Source organism: Ochotona princeps, chromosome 2 (genome assembly GCF_030435755.1).
Source record: "Ochotona princeps isolate mOchPri1 chromosome 2, mOchPri1.hap1, whole genome shotgun sequence".
Classification (NCBI taxonomy): domain Eukaryota; kingdom Metazoa; phylum Chordata; class Mammalia; order Lagomorpha; family Ochotonidae; genus Ochotona; species Ochotona princeps.
In genome coordinates this window covers 110,275,215-110,287,971 of record NC_080833.1, presented here as the reverse complement: position 1 = coordinate 110,287,971, position 12,757 = coordinate 110,275,215, and positions in this window count along the sequence as shown.

Sequence of the window (12,757 nt, the reverse complement as noted above, 5' to 3'; positions counted from 1 at the left end):
AATCAAAGATATCCCAACACCAAGTGAGTAGAAATCAGGGGAGACGTAGATGGAAGTGGAATTGAAGACATGAGAATGGAAAGACACAGCATGCAAGGTGTAGAGGCTGATGTCACCACAAAGTCAAACACCATGACCAGGGTCAAAGGCATAGCATACCCAGCTGGGGAGGCACACAGAGGCCTCATAAAAGGTCTTGATTATCTTGACTCGTTCTTTTTCTTTCTTTTTTTTATTTTAGAATATTTTTTTTAAAGATTTATTCATTTTATTACAGCCAGATATATACAGAGGAGAGACAGAGAGGAAGATCTTCCATCCGATGATTCACTCCCCAAGTGAGCCGCAACGGGCCGATGCGCGCCGATCCGAAGCCGGGAACCTGGAACCTCTTCCGGGTCTTCCATGCGGGTGCAGTGTCCCAATGCATTGGGCCGTCCTCAACTGCTTTCCCAGGCCACAAGCAGGGAGCTGGATGGGAAGTGGAGCTGCCGGGATTAGAACCGGCGCCCATATGGGATCCCTGTGCTTTCAAGGCGAGGACTTTAGCCACTAGGCCACGCCGCCGGGCCCGACTCGTTCTTTTTCTGCAAATGTTTGATCATCCAAAGTTCTGGAATTTTTCTTTTTCAGATTTCATTTATTCAAAAAGTAAAGTAACAGAGAGAAAGGAGAAAGCAACTCATCTGCTGGCATACTTCCCAAAGGGCCCCAACCAGCCAGCACTGGGGCCAGGCTGAAGACAGGGCCCTGGAATTTTGTCCAAGTCTCCCAGGTGGGTGGCAAGGGTACAGACACTTGGGCCATCTTCCACTGCTTTCACAGGCGCATTGACAGGGAGTTGGATAGGATATGGGTGTCACAGGTGGCGGCTTAACCCACTGCACCCCAGTACCAGCCTCTGGTCATCCAAAGATGTTAAGGAGAGGAGGGACTGGGTCAGATTTGCTTTTCAGAAAACTTCTGCTGGTGTAAGCCTCTTCTGACAGCAATGCTGGAAAGCCCTGCCCAGGATCCTCAAGTAAGAACCTGAACCCCGGGAAATCACAAAGGGAGAAAGAACAAACTTAGTAGGTATCTAAGCCCACTAAACTTAAAGATATCTTTATTTGAAATAGAGAGGGCCTGATGCAGTAGCCTAGTAGCTAAAGTTCTGGCTTTGCATTTGCTGGGATCCCATATGGGCGCCAGTTCTAATCCTGGCTGCTCCACTTCCCTTCCAGCTCCTGGCTTGTGGCGTGGGAAAGCAGTAGAGAACATGTCAAAGCCTTGGGACCCTGCATCCACATGGGAGACCCAGAAAAGCTCCTGGCTCTTGGCTTCAGACAAGCTCAGCTCCAGCATTGTGGCCACTTGGGGAGTGAACCATCATGTGGAAGATCTTTGTCTTTCTCTATGTAACTGTTTCCAATAAAAAATAAATCTTTAGGGCCCAGCACAGAAGCCTAGCGGCTAAAGTCCTCACCTTGAACATACCAGTTTGTATCTCGGCGGCCCCACTTCCCATCCAGCTCCCTGCTTGTGGCCTGGGAATGCAGTCGAGGAAAGCCCAAAGCCTTGGGACTCTGCACCTGCATGGGAGACCCAGAAGAGGCTCCTGGCTTCAGATCGGCTCAGCTCCAGCTGTTGTGGCTGCTTGGGGAATGAATCAATGGATGGAGGATCTTCCTCTTTGTCTCTCCTCTCTGTATATATGACTTTGCAATAAAAATAAGTAAATCTTTTTAAAAAATCTTAAAAAGAGGGAGAATCTTCACTTACTGCTTCACTCCCTAAATGGCTGCAGCGACTATAGGTTGGGCCTGGCTGCAGGGAGCTAGATGGGAAACAGAGTGTCTGGGACTTAAACTGGCTACCAGATGGGATGCTTGTACCATAGGCAGTGGCATTACATGCTATGCCACAATGCCAGCCCCAAGATAGAATACCTTCTGCAGTTTTTCGAAAACATGAAAATAGATGAGCTTGGACAAGAAGAGGTCTGTAAGGAATGATAAATAAAGCAAATTTGCTCTTCCCCAAGCCAGCACTGTGGCATAGCGGTTAAAACTGCTCTCTGTGGGGCCCGGCGGTGTGGCCTAGCGGCTAAAGTCCTCGCCTTGAAAGCCCCGGAATCCCATATGGGCGCCGGTTCTAATCCCAGCAGCTCCACTTCCCATCCAGCTCCCCGCTTGTGGCCTGGGAAAGCAGTTGAGGACGGCCCAATGCTTTGGGACCCTGCACCCGTGTGGGAGACCCGGAAGAGGTTCCTGGTTCCTGGCATCGGATCGGCACAGCACCGGCTGTTGCGGCTCACTTGGGGAGTGAATCATCGGATGGAAGATCTTCCTCTCTGTCTCTCCTCCTCTCTGTATATCCGGCTTTCCAATAATAATAAATCTTTAAAAAAAAAAAAAAACTGCTGTCTGTGGTACAAGCATCCCTCGTGGGAGCCAGTTCAAGTCCTGGCTGCTCTACTTCTGATCCCGCTCTGTGTTAATACACTTGGCAAAGCAGTAGAAGATGGGCCAAGCACTTACACCTCTGCACCCATCTGGGAGACCTAGAAGTAGCTCCTGGCTTCAGCTTGATGCAACTCAGGTTGTTTTGACATTTGGGAAGTGAGCTAAATGGAAAATCTCTTTCTCTAGCTCTTTAAATAATTTCTAAAAAATAATTATTTTTATTGGAAAGGCAGATCAGATTTACAGAGAAGGAAAGACAGATCGTCCATCTGCTGGTTCACTCCCCCAGATGGCCACAATAGCTGAAGCTGAGTTGATCAGAAGCAAGGACCCAGTAGCTTCTTCTAGTTTCCCACTTGTGTGCATGGTCCCAAGGCTTTGGGCCATTCTCCATTGCTTTACCAGGCTATTTATTGGAAAGGCAGACAAGGACAGACAGAGGAAGATCTTCCATCTGTTGGTCCACTCCCAAATGGCCTCAACGGTTGGAACTGAAGCTAATCAAAGCGAGGAGTTTCTTCCCGGTCTCCCAGGCAGGCAATCCTTGACTGCTTTCCCAGGCCACAAGCAGGGAGCTGGAATGGGAAGTACAGCAGCCAGAACATGAACTAGTGTCCATATAAGATTCTGGTACTTAAAGGGAGATGAGCCTATTGAGCCATTGTGCTGGGCCCCCAAACCTGAGGGATTAAAAAAAAAAAGTCATAGGTGTAACTTTTGGCAGCATCTCCTCTACCTTCCAGTTGCAGGACCCACTGTGAAAGGAGCCCTAGATGGAATGAGTCTCACTAAGGCTGTATGGAAGTAAAGAGAGCATTGGTCCGGCACTCGCAGGCGGGGCTCCCGGGAGGCAGGACGCAAGGGGTGCTATCTGACTCTGCCAGCCAAGCAGGCGGTCAGGCGAGCTCATGTTCCTCTGACTCACTCCTTGGTCCCATGGGCTGAGGAACTTTTCCCAGCCTTGTGATTGTGGAAATGTTTCAGGAACAGCGGATGTGGAAGGGACACGGGGACCCCACCCCGGGGGCTCCAAAGCCTGCATTGGGGTCATCACCTGGACAATGCAGTGCATTCCTCAAGCTCATGTCCAGGGGCTCTCAGAAGCTCCCACGGCTCCCGGTGGGATCTGCAGGGTCTGGCTGAGTTCCACCTGGGGATTTAGGATTTAAGCGCCTCCATCTGGACCGACTTACACCTCCCACCCCTCCCAGCACCCTCGTGTCGGTACTTGTTTTCCCGCCTTTACAGCTCCTGAGGCCTCCCTCGGGCAGTTTTTTGTGGTTCCCGCCTTCGCACGGTGGCCGCCCCACAGTCACTCCTGTTTACTGCGCATCAGCCGCCACGTGCCCAATAAAAACTGGTGACGACGCCAGCCCGGGGGGCAGGAGAGGGAAGAGGAGACGGCAGGGCCTCCTCCACCACTTCCCCGGCAGCTCCGCCCCCACGTGACCCTGGGCACCGGTCCTCCTCGCAGGCACCACCTTACGACCGAAGGGCTGAGTCGCCCAATCCCTGCCAGGCCAGGCAGAGCCGGGCGGGGACGCTCTAGTTCCGGGTTTGGAAAGAGGAAAATAAAAACTCCATCTAAGGCGATGGGGCTGGAGGGAGAGAGAAAAGCTGGGCAATAAAGTCGTTGATGTGAGCTCCTGCAAGTGCCTGTGACGGCCGACATGGCCGTGCTCCACGCGTCTCGGGGAAGCGTCTGGCACACAGGAGGCGCGCAACTCACAGGTGACTGGCAGCTGGCCCTGGTACACTTAGCCAGAGGCGCGGGTGCCGTTCCCCTTCATCCGGCCACTGACCCCCGCCTCCCCACCGGACACTGCCAGGTCTCCGCAGGAAGCCAGGACCGACTCGTCCACACGCACACAGGCTTCGGTTTGGACAAAGACCCCTTTATCTTGTGTCACCGGTCGTTGGGCGGGAAGTGGGCCCCTGGCCTTATCCTATTGGCTCTTTCTGTAACAGATGGGGTCCACAACCAACCGCAGTCTAGGCAAGACGCATGCGTACACAGAGAGCCCCATATGCCGGGGGAAATAGAGAGCCCAGCGGCTGGTTTAGGCCGGGATCTCTCAGACCCGGCCTCGGAGGGCAAGACGCGCAGGCGTCAGGCTGACCGCCCCCACCTCCCTGCTCGGCTTGAGGGAGAGCCAGAGCCCTCTAGCCTCCTGGCTGTTTCCCAGGCCGTGGCTCCGCCCTAAGGTTCAAGAAAAAAGTCATCTTGGTGCTTGGCCTTGGGGCGGCATGAAGATGCCCAAACAGCCCCGGAGCCCTTGGCTGGGTCTATGGGTAGAGATCCCGCTGCAAGCGGAGCCAGAGCGGAGCCAGCAAGAACGGGAGCCTGAGTGGGAGGAGGACTCTTCGCAGCACCCAGCGTGAGATCCGTAATCCTAGGAGTTCTCACAAAACCGCTTCTAATGGGACCCAGGCTGCCTGGTTTTCCCTTAAGCGGTCTTCAAGGAGTTTGAGTCCTGGCAGGGGTGATGACACGGAAGATGACAGTGCAAGCGCGGGTTGCGGATTGTTTGTGTGTGTGTATGAAGGCAGAGTTAGAAGGAGAGACAGAGAGAGATCTTCCATCTGTTGGTTCACTCCCCAAATGGCCACAATGGCTAGAGCCCCAGCAAATCAGGAGCTTCTTCTAGGTCTCCCAATTGTGCAACTCAAGCATTGAGCCATCCTCTGCTGCTTTCCTAGGCGCATTAACAGGGAGCTGGATCTCGGGCAGGGCATCCAGGACCGCCACCGGCTGTGGCAGACACAGGATTAGTATGTGCTGGCTTGTGATTTTATATATATATGTGAGACAATGAGCAGAAAGTTCTCTCTGTGTTCCTGTACGCTGAGGTGTCTGCACGAAGATGGAGAGACTTGGAAAATGAGCATACAGTATGTCAGTGTAGTGGATACATCTCAGGACCATCATGCTAGAGAGACAGAAATTCCAGAACATCGTAAGCATTTGAAACCACTTTAAATAAGTTTGTGTTGGTTTTCATTTTATTTGAAAGCCAGTATGACAGAGGGAGCAATGTCTTCCATCCCCTGTTCACACCCCAAATACCCATCAACAGCTAGAGCTGAGCCAAGACAAAGCCAAGAACTTCCCACACGGGTGTCCAGGACTCGAGGACTTGAACTGTCACTTGCTCTTCATTAGCTGGATGGGCAGCAGACTGTACTGGAACCAAACATTCCCACCATGTGGATGTGGGTATCTAACCAGTTACCTAACCTCTGGGCCAATGCCTGTTCTGAAACCATTTTTATGAGGTTCAAAACCATTTGGGCCTGGCACGATAGCACAGTGGTTATGATCCTTGCCTTGAACGCGCCAGGATCCCATATGGGTGCCAGTTCGAATCCTGGCAGTCCCACTTCCCATCCAGCTCCCTGCCTGTGGCCTGGGAAGGCAGTTGGGACCCTGCCTTGGGACCCTGCACCCGCATGGGAGACCTGGAAGAGGCTCCTGGCTCCTGGCTTCGGATTGGCTCAGCTCCAGCCATTGTGGCCGCTTGGGGAGTGAACCATCCAGCTGAGGATTTTCTTCTCTGTCTCTTCTCCTCTCTGTGTATCTGCCTTTCCAATACAAATTAATAAATCTTGTGATCCAACTTTTCAGAGAACAAAAGAACAGTAAACACGACATAACATGTAGGAGTATTTGTAGGAACCTTGGAGAGAGCCAGGGGACGGAGTGGGAAAGAACACACAGGCAGGTATCATTGGTATATTCTATTTATTGGGTAATATAATGATTTCATGGGTGCTCATTTGCTTATGTATGGAACACATATAAATTGCTGTTCTTCTCTATGTCTGCAGTATAATTTAGAAGATGGGGACTGGTGCTATGGTGCGATGGATTAAGGTGCCACCTACAGTGCCAGTACCCCATATAGGTGCAAGTTTGTGTCCTGGCTCCTCCACTTCTATCCATCTTCCTGCTCATGGACCTGGGAGAGCAGTATAAGATGGCCCAGGTACTTGGGCCCCTGTACCCATATAGGAGAACCAAATGAAGCTCGTAACTCCTGGCTTCAGCCTGACCCAGCCCTGCATATCAAAAGGACCAAGTGGGGAGTGAATCAGCAGATGGAAAATTCTCTCTTTTACTTTCTGCCTCTCCCTCTCTGTACCTCTGCCTTTCAAATAGATAAATCATGAAAAAACTAGACAACAGCAAAATCACACACACATACCTCAAATCCATCACAGAAAGAGAAGGGGGAAAGCCTTACAGAGCATTTCTATGCATGTTACATGAGGTGATCTACATGACAGACCTCCAAAATGAAGAAATTCTACTGAATGTCACTTAAGGTTCTCAAGACTCAAGCCTAGGTGACAGCAATATGGCTAAACACATGAAGCAGGTTGGGGTTATCAATAAACATGTGACCTGCTGTGGTGCATGATTCTCTGGAAAACAGTGACAGAAATTGAAATCGGGCAGCACATTGAGAACACTTGCTTATTTTGCAGCAAACCAAGCTGAAGAGCCGATCTGTGGGGACTTGGCACTACAGGAAAAACAGTAGCTTGTGGTGCCTGGGTGTGCAATACCACTTCCACCATCAGAGTAAACGACAATCAGAAGACTGAAGGAAATGAGAGTCCAGTAGAGGCACTGTGTTTGAGACATCACCACCTCATAATACATGGGTTAATTTATTAACAGCAACAACAACATTGGGATCAGTGATGTGGCCAGCACCATAGTGGGTAAAGCTACTACCTACCATACAGGCATTCCTTATGGGTGCTGGTTCATGTCATGTCTGTTTCACTTCAGACCACCTCCCAGCTGATAACCAAGAAAAGCAATGGAAGATGACCCAAGTGTTTGGGTCCCTGTCACCTAAGTGAGAGAGCTGAAAGAAGTTCCTGGCTTTGGCCTGGCCCTATTCTTGCCATTGCAATCACCTGGGGAGTGAGCCAGCAGATAGCAAATGTCTCTCTCTTTCTCCTTCTCACTCTGTAACCCTGATTTTTTGATTAAATATAAAAAAACCCAAAAAGTCACTTAAGGCCTGGGGAGACCTTGAGCTAAACCTCCAGTCGTACCAGAGTCTGATACAGAGACCCCACTCCATAAACAAGCCATGTGGGGCCCGGCGGCGTGGCCTAGCGGCTAAAGTCCTCGCCTTGAACGCACAGGGATCCCATATGGGCGCCGGTTCTAATCCCGGCAGCTCCACTTCCCATCCAGCTCCCTGCTTGTGGCCTGGGAAAGCAGTCGAGGACAGCCCAAGGATTTGGGACACTGCACCCGTGTGGGAGACCTGGAAGAGGTTCCTGGTTCCTGGCATCGGATCGGCGCAGCACCGGCCGTTGCGGCTCACTTGGGGAGTGAATCATCGGATGGAAGATCTTCCTCTCTGTCTCTCCTCCTCTGTGTATATCTGACTTTGTAATAAAATAAATAAATAAATCTTTAAAAAAAAAAAAAAAACAAGCCATGTGGTGAACGATCACACATCCTGATTATTCGGGTGTCTACTAGTAAGATGAGCTGCCACCACAGGCAGTGAGCACCTTGCACATCGGCTGGCTGACTGTTGTCAGGGTCAGAAGTTACTATCCTCATAAAAGTGATCATCTGGGTAGAGGCTGCATACAGATCACCTCAAAGGTAATTGTGAGTACACACTGTGCATACTGTTAGGGTCCAAAATATACTGGAATGAAACTGACCCTTCAAACCTGGGATGGTCTCATATAATTCCTATTCATTCCTAACTCTGATAAGTTTGGTATTGGAAAGACTTTGGGGACCCCTGGCTCACAACCCCCACTCCTTTTACAAAGAAGCAAAGCTTGGAGAAGTGATTTGGCCAGGCCACCCAGCTACTCACAGAAGCTCCTTCCTGCCCATTTCTCCTTCTCGGCCATCCTGTGTTGTCCCCAGTCATGGATTGGGGTTGGGGCAAGGCAGCAGCGAGAAGAGGAGAGGTATGTGTTATAGTTTTGGAATGGCTACTGATTTGATTCCCCAAGGCCTTGGAGTCAGCAAGGGCTTAGGAAGATGGGTTTGTTTCAGACTGAGGCAGTCTCTGCCTGTTGTGATCCCAGAAGTGGCCTGTGTCTGAAATTGCCTGGCAAGCTGAGGCCCTCTCCCAGGCCCTTTCTCTGGTAAAAGTTGAATACACATTATTGCTAAAGTTCTCTTACTCTCAGAGGCTCAATTCGCCTATCAGAAATTGAAGAGAAACTAGGTTTTCTTTTTAATATTTGTCCATTGTTTTCTGTTGTAGACAGAAAAGTTTATTTGCGAGGGGACCAGGTGAGCAGGGAAGGGAGAGGAAGGGGAAGCACCTCCAGAAGGAAAGCCAGGAGGTGGGGTGCCTCTCGAAAGAGGAGGGAGAGAGAGACACCCTTGTCCATTTTTTGGAAAAGATTTATTTATTTTTATTGAAAAATTTACAGAGAAGAGGAAAGACAGAGAGAGAGAGTATTCCACTTCCCATCCAGCTCCCTGCTTGTGGCCTGGGAAAGTAGTCGAGAACGGCCCAAAGCCTTGGGACCCTGCACCCATGTGGGAGATCCAGAAGAAGTTCCTGGCTCCTGGCTTCTGATTAGCTCAGCTGTGGCCATTGCGGCTACTTGGGGAGTGAACCAGCGGATGGAAGATCTTTCTCTCTGTCTGTCCTTCTTTCTGTAAATCTGACTTTCCAATAAAGATAAATGAATCTTAAAAGAAGCAGCAGCAGCAGCCGCGGCCAAGGGCTGGCACTGCGACATAAAAGGTAAAGTTACCATCTGCAGCACCAGCACCCCATATAGGCAAGGATTTTGAGTCCCAGTTGTTCCACTTCAGATCCAGCTCCCTGTTAATGCACCTGGAAAAGCAGGAGAGAATGACCCCAGTGCTAAGGCTACTGCACTACATGGGAGACTTGGAAGAGTGAACCGACAGATGGAAGAGCACTCCCTCTCTCTCTCTCTCTCTGTAGGTTTACCTTTCAAATAAATAAGTAGATCTTAAAAAAAAAAAAAAAAAAAAAAAGATGCAGGATAAGTAAGTGAACAGGACTCCTGCCAGAACAGGCAGAAGGGCTGTGTTTGTGCCCAGAGGCATATGCTGTTGCCTTGTGGCTGTGGGACTGACATTCCTTGGGAAATGTCTGGCAGGCAGATGCAGAGTGTCCAGTGGGGGGAGGGAGTTGCAGATCAGGCCTAGGCCTCACTAGTTACAAGGGCCAAAGTGCTGCAGCCTGAGTATGGGCACCTGCCTTGCCTTTGACAACGTCACCTTGACTAGTCCCTTCACAAGCCTCTAGGCTCCTGTAGTAGACTCCACAGCATACCGTTTCCACAAGAACTAGAAAGAATGCATGCCTCCTCCCCACAATCCTCCCTTACTTATCCAGTGAAATACACAGACATCTAGGACTGTAACTTGGTGTCCTTGGGGTCCCATGCTGTGACATTCATTTCTGCTCTGTGGATGTACCACATTCCACCTTGGTGGTTGGTCTGCATTCAAGAGGAGCTCAGTAGAAGTGTCTCAGATGGCAGAGGAATTTTTTTTTTTTTAGATTTATTTATTTTCATTGGCAAGGCAGATTTACAAAGAGGAAATTCGTCCACTGGTTCACTCCCAGGTTGGCCTCAACAGCAAGAATTGAGCCCATCTGAAGCTAGGAACTTCTTCTAGGTCTCCCACGCGGGTGCAGGGTGCTAGAGCTTTGGGGGATGGTGCACTCCCTCTGAGATCTCAGTTTTTTTTTTTTAAGGTTTATTTATTTTTATTGGAAAGGCAGATATACAGAGAGGAGGAGAGACAGAGAGGAAGATCCTCCGTCTGATGGTTCATTCCCCAGAGGCCACAACGGCCGGAACTAAGCCAATCCAAATCCAGTAGCCAGGAACTTCCTCTAGGTCTCCCATGCTGGTGCAGTGGCCCAAAGCTTTGGGAAGTCCTCAACTGCTTTCCCACGCCACAGACAGGGAGCTGGATGGGAAGTGGGAGCTGCCGGGATTAGAATCGGTGCCCATATGGGATCCCGGCATGTTCAAGGCGAGGACTTTAGCCACTAGGCCACCATGCCGGGCCCCCTGCGATTCTTTTGAGTTACAGATTGCCATCCAACCATACATAGTCTGTAGATGGGGAAGATTAGACTATCTGATCTCTGAATCCCAGTACTAAATACTTTTTGTTGAGTATTTGCAGGTCATCTACACATAAGTGGTAGTTGAGCAAGTTCTTGGAGGACAAGCGTGCAGAAGGATGTGGACAAGCAACATCTAGGCAGGCGGTGCCAGAAATATAAGCCTGCAAAATGATAAGGGAAACTCACCTGAGAAGCAAAAGTGCCTGGCTCAGGAGCCTGAATCAGGCACATGCTATGGGTCAGAAGAGTGGTCCAGTGGGAAGCATGGGCATGGTGCTACCCATGGAGGTGTTGTCACACCATCCAGTTATTGTTTTTAAGATTTATTTATTTATTATTGAGAAGACAGATTTGGGGCCTGTGCGATGTTTGATGGCTGGATTCTCACTTTGCAATTACCCAGATCCCATATAGGCATCAGTTTTTGTCCCAGTCACTCCCCTTCCCATGCAGTTCCCTGCTTGTGGCCTGGGAGAGCAGTGGAGGATGGCTCAAAAGCCTTGGGAATCCTACACCCACATGGGAGACCTGAAGGAGGCTCAAGGCTCTTGGCTTTGGATCAGCTCAGCTCTGGCCATTGTGGCCATTTAGGAAGTGAACCAGTGAATGGGCCGTCCTCTTCTGCTTTTCCAGGACAGAAGCAGGGAGCTGGATGGGAAGTGGAGCAACTGGGACATGAATCGGTGCCCATATGGGGTGAGGTGCTCACATTCAGAGGGTTAGTCTGTTGAGCCACGGCACCTCCCCACACCTTCTACTTTTTAAGCAGCTACAGATCTAGATTTGTATTTGAATTTCCATGATTCTTTCAGCATTGGCAGCCAACTACACTATTTGAAATTTTGTGCAGCTTGAAAAATTGCATATCTATTGACCAGATTTTAGGTGCCACTTGTCTATACACACCAGTACAGGACCAAGCAGAAACTGCTCCTTGCATTTAAATTGTGCTCGCTGATGTCAATTTCAGTGGGTGGCTTCTTCCTCCTGCAGCATTGATGCCAGTCCTGCTCTGTCCTTCCTGAAGTTCACCACACCACTAACATCCTTTCTCTGCTCTGGTTCCAGTTTCTTTTAAATCTCTCTTTAAAAAGTGTTTTCTGTGGGCCAACACAGTGGCTTAGCAAGCTACTCCTCCACCCACAGCACCAGCATCCCATATAGTCGCCAGGACGAATACCAGCTGTTCCACTTGAACCAGCTCCCTGCTTATGACCTAGGACAGCAGAAGGTGGCTCAAGTCCTCGGCCACCCTCATGGAAGACCCAGGGGAAGCTTCTGGCTCCTGGCATCAGGTCAGCTCAACTCTGACCATTGCAGCCATTTGGGGAGTGAACCAATAGATAAAAGACGTCTTTCTCTCTCTCCTTCTCTTTCTGTCAATCTGCCTCTCAAATAAAAATAATTAAATCTTTTAAAAAATCATATTCTCTCTTTTTTTCTTCTCCAGCACATTTCTCAACAGAATTCAGAATCTGTGTAATTTGCTCTTCCCCCCAACCCCATCCCCTTGGAAATTGGCTTCACGCCTCAGCTCACTGTTGTCTGAGGTCACCCAACTCCACTGAACCCTCTCTCACCAGGACAAAGAGTTCCATTGCTAAATTCACTGGCAGTGCCCCAACTAGGTTAAACTTCACACTCAGAGACCAAGGATGACTTTTTAAAAATTTTTAAAAAATCTTTTTGTACCTAAGACATGGTCGATCGCTGTTTATTAAAGTAAGGAGGGAACCAGGTGTCATTTGTTGAACCAAAGGAGAAGAGTTTGCAAGAAAGAAGGCTTGCCAGCATCTTCAAACTCACAAAAAGACAAAGAGCTGCAATGGCCAATGACGCCCACTGGATTTTGTTGCATGGGGTGCCAACACTGCAAGGCAGAGGATTAGCCTGTTGAGCCACTGTGTTGGCCCTGTGCAGTATAACATTCTTACACATTGATTTGATCTGCTGGGATTTAGTTTAAGTTGTACATTTATTTTTTAAAATGATTTATTTATATTTATCGGAAAGGCAGATATACAGAGAGGAGGAGAGACAGAGAGAAAGATCTTTTCATCCAGTGATTCACTGCCCAAGTGGCCGCAACAGCTGGAGCTGAGCCAATCCGAAGCTAGGAGCCAAAAACTTCTTCTTGGTCTCCCACATGGTAGCAGGGTTCCAAGTCTTTGGGCTTTTCTCAACTGCTTT